The 14,347-nt window shown below is 41.5% G+C and overlaps 1 pseudogene; it reads left to right on the top strand.

The window, feature by feature from the left end:
- The first annotated feature begins 13,009 nt into the window (after positions 1-13,009).
- Positions 13,010-13,108, top strand: LOC125493878 (small nucleolar RNA R71; annotated as a pseudogene).
- Positions 13,109-14,347: the final 1,239 nt, after the last annotated feature.

A 14,347-nucleotide genomic window follows, 5' to 3' on the forward strand; every position in this document is an offset into this window, starting at 1 on the left:
CTACATCCATGTACTACAGTATGACCAAAACTAACACTTGCTCCCCCAAGCTAGGCTTGGGACAATAATCAAATGAGGTTAAGGGTTGTAATATGGGTGAAAGTAGCAAGCAAAGGTCATGAAAGCTCAGCGGGGTTAGAGACGGGAAATATGTAAACAAGTAGAACTCTGGAGCTAAAATCATGAAATGAACGCCTCAATCATATCAAATAGTGTACACAATCAAGTATCAAGGAGTACCAGGTCAAAATCAAGATCAATACATCAACTGAGGAACTAATCACTCATGAAAGAACATAATTGACACAGATTCATCAGTTTATTAGGCACAGAAGCTCACACGGGTCAATTTTGTCTGCACAGTAAAGTTAAAGCCAGCCAGAGAGATCAAACAATCTTACCAAGGCCAATCAATCGTATCACAATTATGCTATGAAGAATCATGAAACCACTGTACAACAAAGCTGAAGAGCTGTAGTAGAGATATCCACAAAGTTCTCGAAGGTGTGCCAACAATAGTCCCATAGATGAAAATAGAATGAAATGAGCTAGCTAAAATGCAACTATGATGCAACTAAGAAAGCAGTATATTTTTTTGGTTACACGTAAAATCCTATTCCTAATGAACAGGCAAAAGCGTGTAACAACTACAAAGCAATAAAAACTACACTAGAAAGTAATAGAGGATAGAATATCCCTCCCCCAAGTTAAATACAGCACAGTGTCTCACTGTGTAAAAAATAAGGGAAGGGAAAAAAGAAAGCTCACGCAACAGGAGCTTCGTCCATCGAGGATGGCTCAGGAGTAGTGTCGACGCTAGAAGCGATGGGGCCAGAAGCGTCTAGCGGCCGACGTAGATCACGGACCTCGGCACGAAGGTCCTCCATGTGACGCTCAACAGTCTCAAGACGAGATAACATCGTCGTCTGAAATGATGCAAAAGAACTCATGAAGCGATTGAAGCAGGCTTCCATGCTCTCAGGAGACATAGTAGTGCTGGACGAGGGGTCCTCGGAGACTGGATGTGGGGGTGCTTCGAGTGTGGGAGAGACGACAGCTGCTGGGGCTGATAATACAACACACTGAGGGCACGGGAATGTCCCCTGAACCTTGCCGCCTACCTCTATAGTTTCAGAGATAGCACGGGGATTCCATAACCAAATACTAGAATCCTGAGGATGAGCACTAGGGAGAACGAATATCGTAGATGATTCGCTTTTCTGTGGAATGACAAGGCTTAACGAACCATAGATACCTGTTCTTAGCTTGGTGGACGAGCCATCCATAACGATCCATAGAGGTGGTGTTAAGGAGGTTGGTGGAGGCAGAAGTCACTTTAAAGGCTAAATCGATGCCTCTATCCAGAGCAAACACAGAAACAAACCCACCCATGGAGATATCACCTTTTTTAACATCCCGCTCCCAAAGAAATCCACCCATAAGAAATTTGGAAAAGTTCAATTTTCCGTGCACAGTCGCGGGAGACATAGAAAGAAACCACAGAAGTTTCAAATCTTGTAGAGTTACTTGCCCTGATTCCGATTTGGGACGAAAAAGTTGAAGTAGAAAGCGGTGAAGTAGGCGGAGAGCAGGACAACCAATAGATGAGGACTTGCTAGAACCCGATGCCCAATCATCAGAACGCCCAGTAATCTTCTTCCAAAAGGAGATGGGATCAAAATTATCATAACTGGAGCCATCCTGTAATTGCATGAAGGTAGATGGACCGACATGCCCCCCTGTAGGCTAACCAAACAGAATATTTATCTCATCCCAAGACATGATATGCTCGGTACCCTCAAGGGTGAATACGACATCACCTTTCGACGTTCCCCCTGCAAGGGAATCCAGAAATTCAACTACGAGCTCAGGACAAATCCGCTCGTTCAACCAGAATACTTGGCCCTAATGATGTGTCTGCTCAATGTACTCAAAAGCCCAATCAAAACCTATCTTAGTCACGGCATTCAGAGAGAAATAGAGGGTGGGGGCGATGGTGCGCTTTTGGAGTGTAGCAAGGTGCGTTTGGGAAGTGGAGGGTGAGAGTGAGGGTGAAGGTGGAGGGGGTTGAGGGGTTGAAATGGATGTGGTGGCTTTGGAAGTGGTGGATTTAGAAGTGGTGGCTTTAGATGCTTTGGATTTCGAAGTTGTGGAAGTCTTTGAAGGTGGTTTGGAGGGGGTTTTCTTTTGTATTTTGCGTGAGTGCTCATTGGGATTGTAGATGGGTTTAGGCTTAGACAAGACTCTCGCGGAGGATCTCATGACGCTTTTGAGCACACAACCAATAATAATCACCACAAAACAATCACAACAACTTCACAAGAATCACTACACAACCAATGTAATTCCCATCAATCCAATCTCAACAATTTCACAAGAATCACCACACAACCAATGTAATACCCATCAATCCAATCTCAACGATTTGTCGCCACCAAGGGACCCAAAATATTGTCAATTGCAATTAGAAATTCAACACGATCAAAACCACAATCAAGATTGATCAACAATAAACAACTTGAATAGCAACCAAGTATAAAAAATGAGTAGTAAGCACAAACAGTAAGTGTTCATAATTCGGAATGAAAGTGAACAAATCGAAAACTTACTACCACGTGAAGTACACGATTGATTGATGTAGGGGACTTGATTGAGGAAATCCAAGTATGTGTCCAAGAGTCCCAATTGAAATTGCAAAGCACATCCAAGAAGAAACCCCAATTCAATGAGAAAGTTTAGGGTTTGAAGCTTATGTGAATGGAAAAAGGGGGAGGGCGCGGGCTGTAGGTGCGGGCGCGGGGTGCTGTGAGGGGTGCGAAATCCCGCGGGTGCGGGCTCAACCCCGCGGGCGGACAGAAATTTTGTGGTGTTGGGGGAGGTTTGGCCGCGGGCGCGGGTTTTTTTTTGGGGGGCGCGGGCTGTGAATGATGCTAGAGGACCCCGCGGCTGCGCGCTATAACCCGCGGGTGGACATAAGAAAGGCGAGGGAGGTGCTTTGCTGGCCGCGGGCGCGGGCACGGGTTATACCCCGCGGGCTGGAGGAAAATGGGTGAGAGTGGAGCCAAATTCCCGCGGGCGCATGTTGGAGCTTGTGCTTACACCTAGGGTCAAAATTAGCAAACCAAAACCACTCAACAACACTTGTTAGCATGGTTAGTCTAATAAAAAAAATGAAGATGGAATTCAAGTGAATTCAAAAACTAAAAGAAACGACGAAAAGAAACTAACTAAACTAAAAATAAGAAACGAATTCAAGTGAATTCAAAAACACAAAAAATAAAAATAAATTCAATTGAAGTAAATTCAATATGCAAATATTTTTGTTCTTTTCTTTTGTTTAGAGAAATGAAGAGTAAAAGGAAAAGGAAAGTTAGAGATTCGGGTTGCCTCCCGAATAGCGCTGGTTTATGCAGGTCCCGCACGACCGTTTACCTCTTTTCAGTGACTAGTAGGGGTAGGTGTTTGGAGGTAGAGTACCTCAACTAGACCCACAGGAGCGCCTTCATAGTACAACTTCAGACGTTGACCATTCACCTTGAAACCTTCACCTTTTTTTTTTTTTCTCCCAAGGCGTATGATAAGGTGACTCGCTATTGTGCGTCCGGTGGTTAAATGGGTCGGAAAAAGAAGATCTCCAGTGCTAGTGAGCTGGCAACGGGAGCAGGAAGTCATGAGAAAGCTGCGTCAAGTTCTCAAAAGCAAGTTGTTGGAGCAGAATATACGGATGGCAATGGAACATAACCAGGAATGAAGATGTGGTGGTTGGGGTGCCGGAAACTCCGATTCCGATAGTTGATGAGCTAGAGGTCAATGTTTCCTTAGTTGATGAAGCTCGAAACACATGGAAGGGTTTCACACAGAGTAAAATATCCGATAAAGGTATGAACCTTAGCTTTATTGCGCCAATGGTAGTAAATGGGGAGTCTGTAGCTCAACTGGAGAAGAAAGATATTGAGAATATGAGTGAACAATGGGCAAATGCTCTGATTGTATATGTTATTGGTCAATCCCCTAGCTTAATGGCCATAACTAATTACTGTAAAACGCAATGGGCTCCTAAAAATGAGTTCAAAGTGTTTAAACATGATGAAGGGTATTATGTGATTAAACTGGAAGCAAGGGAGGATAGGGATGCAATACTCTACTCAGAACCACACTTGTTCTTTGGTAAAGCCATGATTGTAAAGCAATGGATAGAAAACTCTAACTTTCATAATGAAGTGTTAAGAGTTATCCCCATTTGGATTAAACTGCCTAACCTTCTTCTTAACTGTTGGAGTCCACAATCGCTGAGTAGAATAGGTAGTGCTGTTGCGGTACCTATCTATGCTGATGAGTGTACTACAAAGCAACTGAGGATATCATTTGCTCGTATACTGGTTGAAATGGATGTTACAGGTGAGGTGCCTAAGGAAATTACAATTGCTGATGCTGAGGGGATCACCTTTAAGCAAAGGATTGTGTATGACTGGCTACCTCAATTCTGTCAAAAATGCCAGAAGGTGGGGCATTCTTGTGAGGGAAAGGCTGGTAATAGTATGGGGAATAAGAAGGTAACACAGAGATGGGTGGAGAAAACTACTGTGCAACAGAAGGAATCTGGGGAGATTGAAACTAATATGAGGCCTCCAGTGGTAAATGATGCAAAGGATGATACTGAGGTAGCTGAGAATACATTGTCAGTAACTGCTCATGACAATGTGACTCCATTAAATACACCTATTGCTCTTACACAGAGACGGGATCCAGGGGAGGAAGGAGCATGGAAAATTGTCACTAGAAAATCTAAAGATAAAGGGAAACAGGTGGCCTTTCAACATGCTAGGGCAGCAGTGAATTATGAACTACCAGATACTGGAATCTCAGCTGGAGCTGGGGGTGCTAAGGGACCAAACCCTTATTTGTCATGATGATATGCACTTCATGGAATGTTAGAGGGATTAATGATCCCTTCAAGATAAAAGAAGTAAAGTCTTTTTTATCTGCTAATAAAGTGAATGTTTGTGGTTTTTTAGAAACAAGGGTTAGATGTCATAATGTGAGCAAAGTTCAGGGGAAGTTTGGGAGAGATTGGTCATGGTTCTGTAACTATAGTCACTCTCCTAGGGGGAGAATATGGATTGGATGGCAACATAATACAGTTCATATGCAACTACTTCATGTTCATGAGCAATTCATGGTCTGTAATGTGAAAAGTGGGAGGCATAATTTCAACTTGATTGTGGTTTATGGGCTACATTCTGTTGTAGATAGAAGAGCATTATGGAATGATGTCCAAAATCATGTCACATGGCAGATTCCTATAATGGTAATTGGGGATTTTAATGCTGTTAATCATTCTGATGATAGAAAGAATGGAGCCTTGGTTACTGAGGTAGAGACAGTTAATTTTGAGGAGTTCCTGCTGAACACAAGTTTAATTGAAGCTAGAAGTGCAGGTTTGTTCTATTCTTGGTCAAATAGTAGCATAGGGGATGATAGAATTGTGAGTAGAATTGATAAGGCATTTGTTAATCAAGTGTGGCTAAGGTGCTATGCTGAGGTGTTTGTGAATTATCTTGCTCTTGGAGTTTCAGATCACTCTCCCTTGCTTTTTGATTTAGATGCTGAATGTAGAGAGGGGGGAATACCTTTCAGGTTCTTAAATGTGATGGCAGATCATGTTGACTTTCAGAAGGTGGTAAAGGACGCTTGGAGTTCTGTTGATGGGAATCATAAATTACAGAATGTGTGGAATAAAATAAAGGAGGTTAAGATTAGATTGAAGCAACTTCACAAGCATCAATATGGGAAAGCTCATGAGAGGGTGAAGGAGGTGAGGAGTTGCTTGGAGAACATTCATAGACAGGATGACTTTGAGGTGAATATTGATGCTTAGATGAAAGAGAAGGACCTCATACATGATTTAAGGCACTGGTCTCAGATAGAAGATAAAATTCTAAGGCAGAAGTCCAGGATTAGCTGGCTGAAGCTAGGGGATGCCAATACTAAATTTTTCTTTACAGCTACCAAAGCTAGACATACAAAGAATAGAATCCAGATGCTCATTGATGACTCTGGGAACTCTATCACTGATACACAAGGGATTAATGAGGAGATCCTGAAATTCTATAAGTTGTTGCTTGGCACCAGGGCTAGTAGGCTTCCTGGTATTGACATCAATGTTGTAAGGCAGGGAAAAGGGCTTTCTGTGCAGGTAGGGGCTTCTTTGATCAGGGAGATAACTACAGAGGAAATTGAAAATGCTCTGAAAGGAATTGGTGATGATAAAGCCTCAGATTTAGATGGTATGAATGTTGTTTTTTTTCAAAAAAAGCTGGAGTATAATAAAAAAGGATGTATGTGAGGCTGTACAGGAATTCTTCAATAGGACTTTTATGCATACTCCCATGAATTGTACTGCTGTTACTTTAATTCCTAAGGTGGCTAATGCTTGCAAAGTGAAAGACTTCAGGCCTATTGCCTGTTGCTCAGTATTGTATAAAATTGTGTCAAAAATCTTAACCAATAGATTACAAGATGTGATAGGTGAAGTTGTTAGTGAAGCTCAATCTGGATTTATTCCTGGGAGGCATATTGCTGATAACATCCTATTAGCAACAGAGTTAATTAAAGGCTATTCTAGGGCTCATATGTCTCCTAGATGTTGCATGAAAATTGACATTAAGAAAGCTTATGACTCTGTAGAATGGGACTATCTTGAAAAGTTGATGCAGGAGTTAGGCTTCCCTGGGAAGTTCATTGGGTGGATTATGGAATGTGTGACATCTGTTTCCTATTCTATCCTTATAAATGGTGTACCATCAAGGCCTTTTAGAGCAAAAAAAGGTTTAAGGCAAGGGGACCCCCTCTCCCCTTTCCTTTTTGCTTTGAGCATGGAATACCTTAGTAGGTGTTTGGAAGATTTGCACAAGGATCCCAACTTTAATTATCATCCTAAGTGTGAGAAACTTGAGCTTACTCACCTTATGTTTGCGGATGATTTATTAATGTTTTGTAGGGCTGATGTAAGCTCGGTGGACCTGATGTTCAAGGCTTTTTCCAAGTTTTCTGAAGCTTCTGGACTTGCTGCGAGCATTGAGAAGAGTAATCTGTTTGTGAGTGGAGTGAATACAGAGGAAATTCAAGAGCTGCTGGGAATAGTACACTTGTCCATGGGGGAGCTCCCATTCAAGTACCTTGGGGTTCCATTATCTTCTAAAAAGTTAACATATGCTGAAAGCAAGCCCTTGGTGGAAAAGATCACTCAACGAGCTCAAACATGGATGGCACAACTCTTGTCTTATGCAGGGAGGATGCAACTTGTGAAGACAGTGCTGAGTAGTATGCAAAACTACTGGGCACATATTTTCCCTCTGTCCAAAAAGATTATTAGAGCTATTGTGAGTGTGTGCAGAATCTATGGACAGGGAAAACTGGTGAATCTAAGAAGGCTCCAATTGCTTGGGATATGCTGCAGAAACCTAAGACAGCTGGGGGGTGGAACATCATAAATATGGAGGTTTGGAATAAAGCTGCAATGCTCAAGTTGTTATGGGCAATTGCCTTCAAAACAGACAAGCTTTGGGTTAAAGGGGTTCACTCCTATTACATTAAGAGATCTTCATATGACACTGTGAGAATTGGCATGCAGTGGTCTTGGATTATGAAGAAAATCATTGGAGCTAGGGAGTGGTTACATAATATAGGTGGATGGCAAGCTGTGTGTTCTACAGATAAGTTCTCTATCAAGAAAACTTATAAGCTTCTGGTTGGTGAGTTTGACAGGGTTCACTGGAGAAGAGTAATTTGTAATAACCAAGCTGCTCCAAAAAGTAAATTTATTTTATGGCTTGGTTTGCAGAATAGGTTGGCTACAACTGACAGGCTTAGCACTTGGGGCATAAACTGTAATACTAGATGCAGTCTGTGCAGAAGAGAAGATGAATCAGTGGAACATCTTTTTTTTCATGTGTGATTATGCAAAGGAGGTGTGGCAAGGGGTGTGCAATCAGCTGAGGTTGTCAAGTGGGAACTGCAGCTTTCATAGTGTTCTGGAAACAACTAAAAGGAAAGCAAGGCAGAAGAATGGGAAGTTGTTTGTCATGGCAGTAACAGAAAGTTTTTATGCAGTTTGGAGGCAAAGGAATAACCAAGTCTTCAATCAGCAACTTCGGTCAACAGCTATGGTTGTAAGAGATGTTTTATTTAAGATAACTGTTAGGTGTACTGAAGAGGACAGAAGTAGGATGATTGTTTAGTCTGTTTGGTTGTTGTTATAGATGTGGCTATGCTAGCTAGTGTGGTTAGCTTTTGTAATCACCTTTCTTTTGGTAATATATATAATTTCATTTGCCAAAAAAAAAAAAACCTTCACCTTTTTCGTTCATAATCTCTACAGAACCGAACATGTTCACTCTGGTAACTGTGAAAGGGCCTGACCATCTAGACTTTAACTTTCCAGGAAGGATTTTTAGCCTAGAGTTATAGAGTAAAACCTTATCTCCAATCATGAACTCCCGAGGGAGGATCTTTTTGTCATGCCACTTCTTGGTTTTCTCCTTGTATACTCGGGCACTATCATATGCTAGCAAACGAAACTCATCAAGCTCATTGAGTTGTAGAAGACGTTTCTCCCCTGCAAGCTTTTGATCCATATTAAGCTCCTTGATCGCCCAAAAAGCTTTATATTCTAATTCAACGGGGAGGTGGCACACTTTCCCATACACAAGCCTATATGGTGAAGTACCAATTGGTGTCTTGAATGCAGTTCTGTAAGCCCAGAGTGTGTCATCTAATTTCGTGCTCCAATCCTTCCTAGACCTTGCAACTGTCTTCTCAAGAATGGACTTAATTTCGCGGTTTGAAACCTCTACTTGCCCACTCGTTTGAGGATGGTATGCTAATCTAGTACGATGGTAGACTCCATATTTCTTCAAAAGGGTGTCTAAATGTCGTTCATTAAAATGGGAGCCTCCATCACTAATCACAGCTCGTGGGACCCCAAACCTTGGAAATATGATCTTCTTGAACAAAGCTATGACTACCTTAGAATCATTAGTAGGAGATGCCACGGCTTCAACCCACTTAGAGACATAATCCACAACAACCAATATGTAGCAATTTCCATTGGAGGAGGGGAACGGTCCCATAAAGTCAATACCCCAAACATCGAAGATTTCAACTTCTAGAATACCGTTTGGGGATCTCATGCCTTCTCGAAATATTGCCGGTCCTCTGGCAAGCGTCACATGACATAATGAAAGACTGTGCATCCTTGAACATTGTCGGCCAAAAGAAACCCGACTCATGGAGCTTTGCAACAGTCCTGGAAGGGCCATGATGCCCTCCATAAGGTGAGTTATGGCAACGATTCAGGACTCCATTGACCTCCCATTCAGGTACACATTTTCGAAAAAGACCATCTGAACATTCACGAAACAAGTGAGGATCATCCCAAAAGTAGAATTTAACATCATGGAGGAACCTTTTCTTCTGTTGGTAGGACATATCAGGAGGTATCACACCGCCTACCAAGTAATTGGCGTAGTCGGCAAACCAAGGAATCTGTGCTGTGACTGCATATAAATGATCGTCAGGAAAAGAATCATCTATAGGAGTTGAGTTCATACCATCTTCATGCCTGATCCTTGACAGGTGGTCTGCAACTACGTTCTCTGCGCCCTTCTTATCACGAATTTCTATGTCGAACTCTTGGAGTAAGAGAATCCATCGAATGAGCCTAGGCTTAGCTTCCTTCTTAGAGAGAAGGTACTTCAAAGCAGCATGATCGTGTAGATAATAACTTTAGAGCCAATCAGATAAGATCTGAACTTCTCTAAAGCATAGACAATAGCCAAAAGCTCCTTTTCTTAGTAGCATAGTTGACTTGAGCCTCGTCCAATAGTCTTGCTACGTAGTAGATTGCATGCAAGACCTTATCCTTGCGCTGACCAAGTACGGCTCCAACCGCATAATCACTGGCGTCACACATTATCTCGAAAGGGAGTTCCCAATCGGGAGAGCGGATAATAGGTGCAGTTATTAAAGCTTGCTTGATCCTGTCAAAAGACTCAAGACACTCATCAGTAAAAACAAATGGAGCATCCTTAAGAAGGAGTTGGGTCAGTGGTTTAGCAATTTTCGAAAAATCCTTGATAAAACGGCGATAAAATCCCGCATGACCAAGGAAGCTTCGTACCCCTTTAACATTAGCTGGTGGGGTAATTGCTAAATCACTTACCTTAGCTCGATCACTTGGATGCCCCTATCAGAAACAATATGGCCTAAGACAACTCCTTCAGTCACCATGAAATGACACTTTTCCCAGTTTAAGACCAAAATGACACTCTTCACATCTTTTCAGGACTTTAGTGAGATTAACTAAGCATGTATCGAACGTGGAACCATACACACTAAAATCATCCATAAAGACTTCCATGATAGACTCGATGAACTCAGAAAAGATACTCATCATGCAGCGTTGAAAGTGGCAGGGGCATTACACAAACCAAAGGGCATTCTACGATATGCAAAAGTGCCATAAGGGCATGTGAATGTGGTCTTTTCTTGATCATCAGGATGAATGGGAATTTGGAAGAAACCTGAATACCCATCCAAATAGCAAAATATTTATGAAAGCCAACCGTTCAAGCATTTGGTCAATAAAAGGTAGAGGGAAGTGGTCCTTTTTAGTGGCCATGTTGAGTCTCCTATAGTCTATACACATACGCCATCCAGTCACAGTTCTAGTAGGAATTAACTCATTCTTTTCATTTTTCACAACAGTCATGCCACCTTTTTTCGGTACTACTTGGACAGGACTTACCCACTTAGAGTCAGCAATAGGGTAGATAATACCTGCATCGAGTAGTTTCATCACCTCTTTCTTGACCACTTCCTGCATGTTTGGGTTCAATCTCCTTTGTGGTTGAATGCACGGCTTATGGTCATCCTCGAGGTGTATCCTGTGCATACAAAAATCGGGGCTAATACCCTTAAATCATCAATACTGTACCCTATAGCCTTCTTGTGATTTTTCAGAACAACTAGAAGTTTGGAAAGTTGGCTATCATCGAGTGGCACTGACAATACAGGATCTAACTCTTGCTCATCTAAAAAGACATACTTCAAGTGAGAGGGGAGAGGTTTAAGGTCGGGTTTCTTTACCTCAACATTACACACAGATCGATCGAACCTCTTGACCTGTTGGCATCCATCAAGGTCAGATTCTTCACTTGCTAGCATATTCTCAATAGCATCTACTTCATTGCTCCATATACTGCCATCACCTGTGGAAGAATCAAGACAAAGTACCGCCTCCAAGGGATCTCCATAGAGAGCTTGGGGCATGTTATCATGGCAAATTACATCAACCACATCAATACTACAACACTTTTCCTCTAGCATAGGACTTTCAAAAGCAGTGCTCAGATTAAAAGTGACCTCATCATCTCCAACAAATAGTGTAAGCTTACCATTTTTCACATCAATGACGGCACCAGCAGTATGAAGGAATGGCCTACCCAAAATGATTGGAATTTGCAATTCTTCCTCCATATCAAGTACAACAAAGTCCACGGGAATAAAAAATTTACCTACTCTAACAGGTACATCCTCTAAAATACTTGGGGGTATTTAACAGAACGGTCAGCCATTTGTAGAGTAATATTGGTAACTTTCAAACTTCCCATATTCAATTTTGAGGAAACAGACAATGGCATAACACTCACACTAGCCCCCAAATCACATAAAGCTTTATCAATGAACAAACTACCAATGTGACAAGGTATAGAGAAACTACCAGGACTTTTAATTTTGGTGGAGATTTATTTTGTAAAAGGCACTACATTCTTCAGTAAAAGCAACTGTCTCCACCTCTTAAAAGCCCTTTTCCTAGTCAAGATATCTTTCATAAATTTTGCATAAGCAGGCACTTGAGTAATTAATTCCGTGAAAGGAACTGTTACCTGAAGATTCTTGACGACTTCCAAAAACTTACCAAATTGCTTGTCAGCTTACTCTTGAGGTGACGATTGGGGAAAGGAAGTTTGATAGGAGGAATCTCAATAGCAGGCTTTTTGGCTTCATTGGTCTCTTCATGTTCAGTTGCTTGCTTAGAGTTCTCCTTGTCATTTTTAGCTTCAGCTGGGACCTGTTCCTTATCATTTTTCACACTCAAAGTATCATCAATAGGCATGGGTGGTCCATTGTAGTGAGAACCAATTCGGAGAGTGATGGCATTTGCCGAATCTGTAGGCTGAACAGGTTGTGCTGGAAGAGCACCTTGTTGTCGAGTAGAGTTCGAAGTAGCCAATTGTGCCAACTGATTCTCCAACATCTTATTGTGAGCAAGAATGGACTCAATTTGTGCTTGTCAGCTTGTCGATCCTTTTGCATTTGTAGCATCATGTTTCTCATCTCAACCATCATTGGATCGGCAGGAGGTGCTTGTTGAGATGGATTGAAAGGTGGTCTAGAGAAACCAGGAGGGTGTTGGGAAGGTTGTTGGTAGTACCTTGGTTCAATTGTTGTGCTTGTGGTTGTGGTGAGGAGGATTAGGACATTAGTGCTCTTGTAAGACAATTAGGATGATTTCTCAACCTGGATTGTATGTGTTGGAGTATGGGTTGTTCGGCCGATATGTTGAAAAGCATTAACTTGTTCGAGAGAACTCGACACTCTTGTGCCCAATGTCCAACTATGCCACAATTATCACAAATAATCTCGGATGTAGTACCCAAAGCAGCAACACTTGCAGGAGAGGAGAGCTGCATATTGTCAAGTTTATTGCTGATGGCATTCATCTGTGCAGCTAATAGGATATAGAATCTATCTCATGCTTTCCACCCTTGTTAGCTAGTCCTCGAGGATTACCATATTGAGAGTTGTGGATAGCCATCTCCTCGATCAAATCATGTCGAGCATCAATTTCTAGTTTCATGAATCTCCCATTTGCTGCAGAGTCAAGGATAAGTCTCGAGTTGTTCCCCAAACCATTGTAGAATCCTGAACTAGGAACCATTTTTGTAGACCATGATGGGGACATTCTCTCTGAAGATCTTTAAATCTTTCCCATGCCTCATGTAAAGACTCATCAGTCCCTTGGGTGAATTTGTAATCTGACTACGCAACCTAGCAGTCTTCTCTGGAGGGTAGTACTTTCTGTAGAAAGCTAGGCCAAGGTATTCCAATCAGTGATCCCAAGAGTGGCTCGATTAATCCCATTGTACCACATCTTTGCCTTGTCTCGAAGTGAAAATGGGAAAAGAATCTCCCGAATCTGATCTTGTGTCACTCCCTGCTGCTTAATGGTATAGCGCAATATTGGCAAAATCCTGATAATGAAGATTAGGGTCTTCATTAGGTCCACCACCAAATTGTTTTTTTCGATCATGTTTAGCAATGCAGGTTTGATCTCGAAATTTACAGCTTCGATTTCAGGCATTTGATTGCTCTTGGGAAGTTCAGCCAAAGAGGGTTGGGAAAAGTCAGTAAGCCTTTGAGCCATCTCTGATTCTGGTGGAGCAATAGAGACAATGCTGGTAGAATCAGAGTCAGAATCCAAAGGATTATCTTCCCTTGGATTATCTCGCAACTGTCTGGAAAAGTTCTTCTGTCTATGAAAGGATCTTTCGATTTCAGGATCAAATTGTAGGCAATCTGAACTCAAACTCCTGCGCATAGAAGAACTAAAGAACAAACAATTAAGAGATTTTGTCCCAAAGAACAAGTGTTCTCTGAGACGAGAGTGTATAATCTAGACTCTAAAACAATTAAAGAAAATGGAACAAAACCGTTTCCCCGGCAACGGCGCCAAATTTTGACAGGCTAAAGTCGTATCACCTTATCAAAAGTAATCCTAAAGTCCTCTAACAAATAGTAGTCAGGGAAGTAGGGTCGAATCCACAGAGAAACAGTGTTCTTTTCCTAATTGTCAGTCAAATCTAGAGTATAGAACGAGTGTTTGTGATAATTATACTAAACTAGACTATAACTATATCAAGAATTATCAATAATAAAAGTCTAGGGCATAGGTTCACCAATGATCAATATTTCGGGATAAACACAAAATCAACAATTAATAATGCAGTTAAATAGTTATTCGCTCTCTCAAGTCTAAATCAACATAGAACGGTATTAACAGGCTCTCGCAATTTATTAATACCAACTCTACCTATTGAAACTAGCCTTAATATCAAGTTTATACCTCTCGGCGCATAACCTAATATTGCAACACTATAACAATCAAATCTGGCCAAATTGGATTGAATAGACATAAAAACATTCAATAGGAATCAACATGCATCAATAAAATCAATACTTTAATAAACATCCCTTCCTAATTGATCATGGATCCCCCTAAACC

Source organism: Beta vulgaris, chromosome 9 (assembly GCF_026745355.1).
Source record: "Beta vulgaris subsp. vulgaris cultivar EL10 chromosome 9, EL10.2, whole genome shotgun sequence".
NCBI lineage: Eukaryota > Viridiplantae > Streptophyta > Magnoliopsida > Caryophyllales > Amaranthaceae > Beta > Beta vulgaris.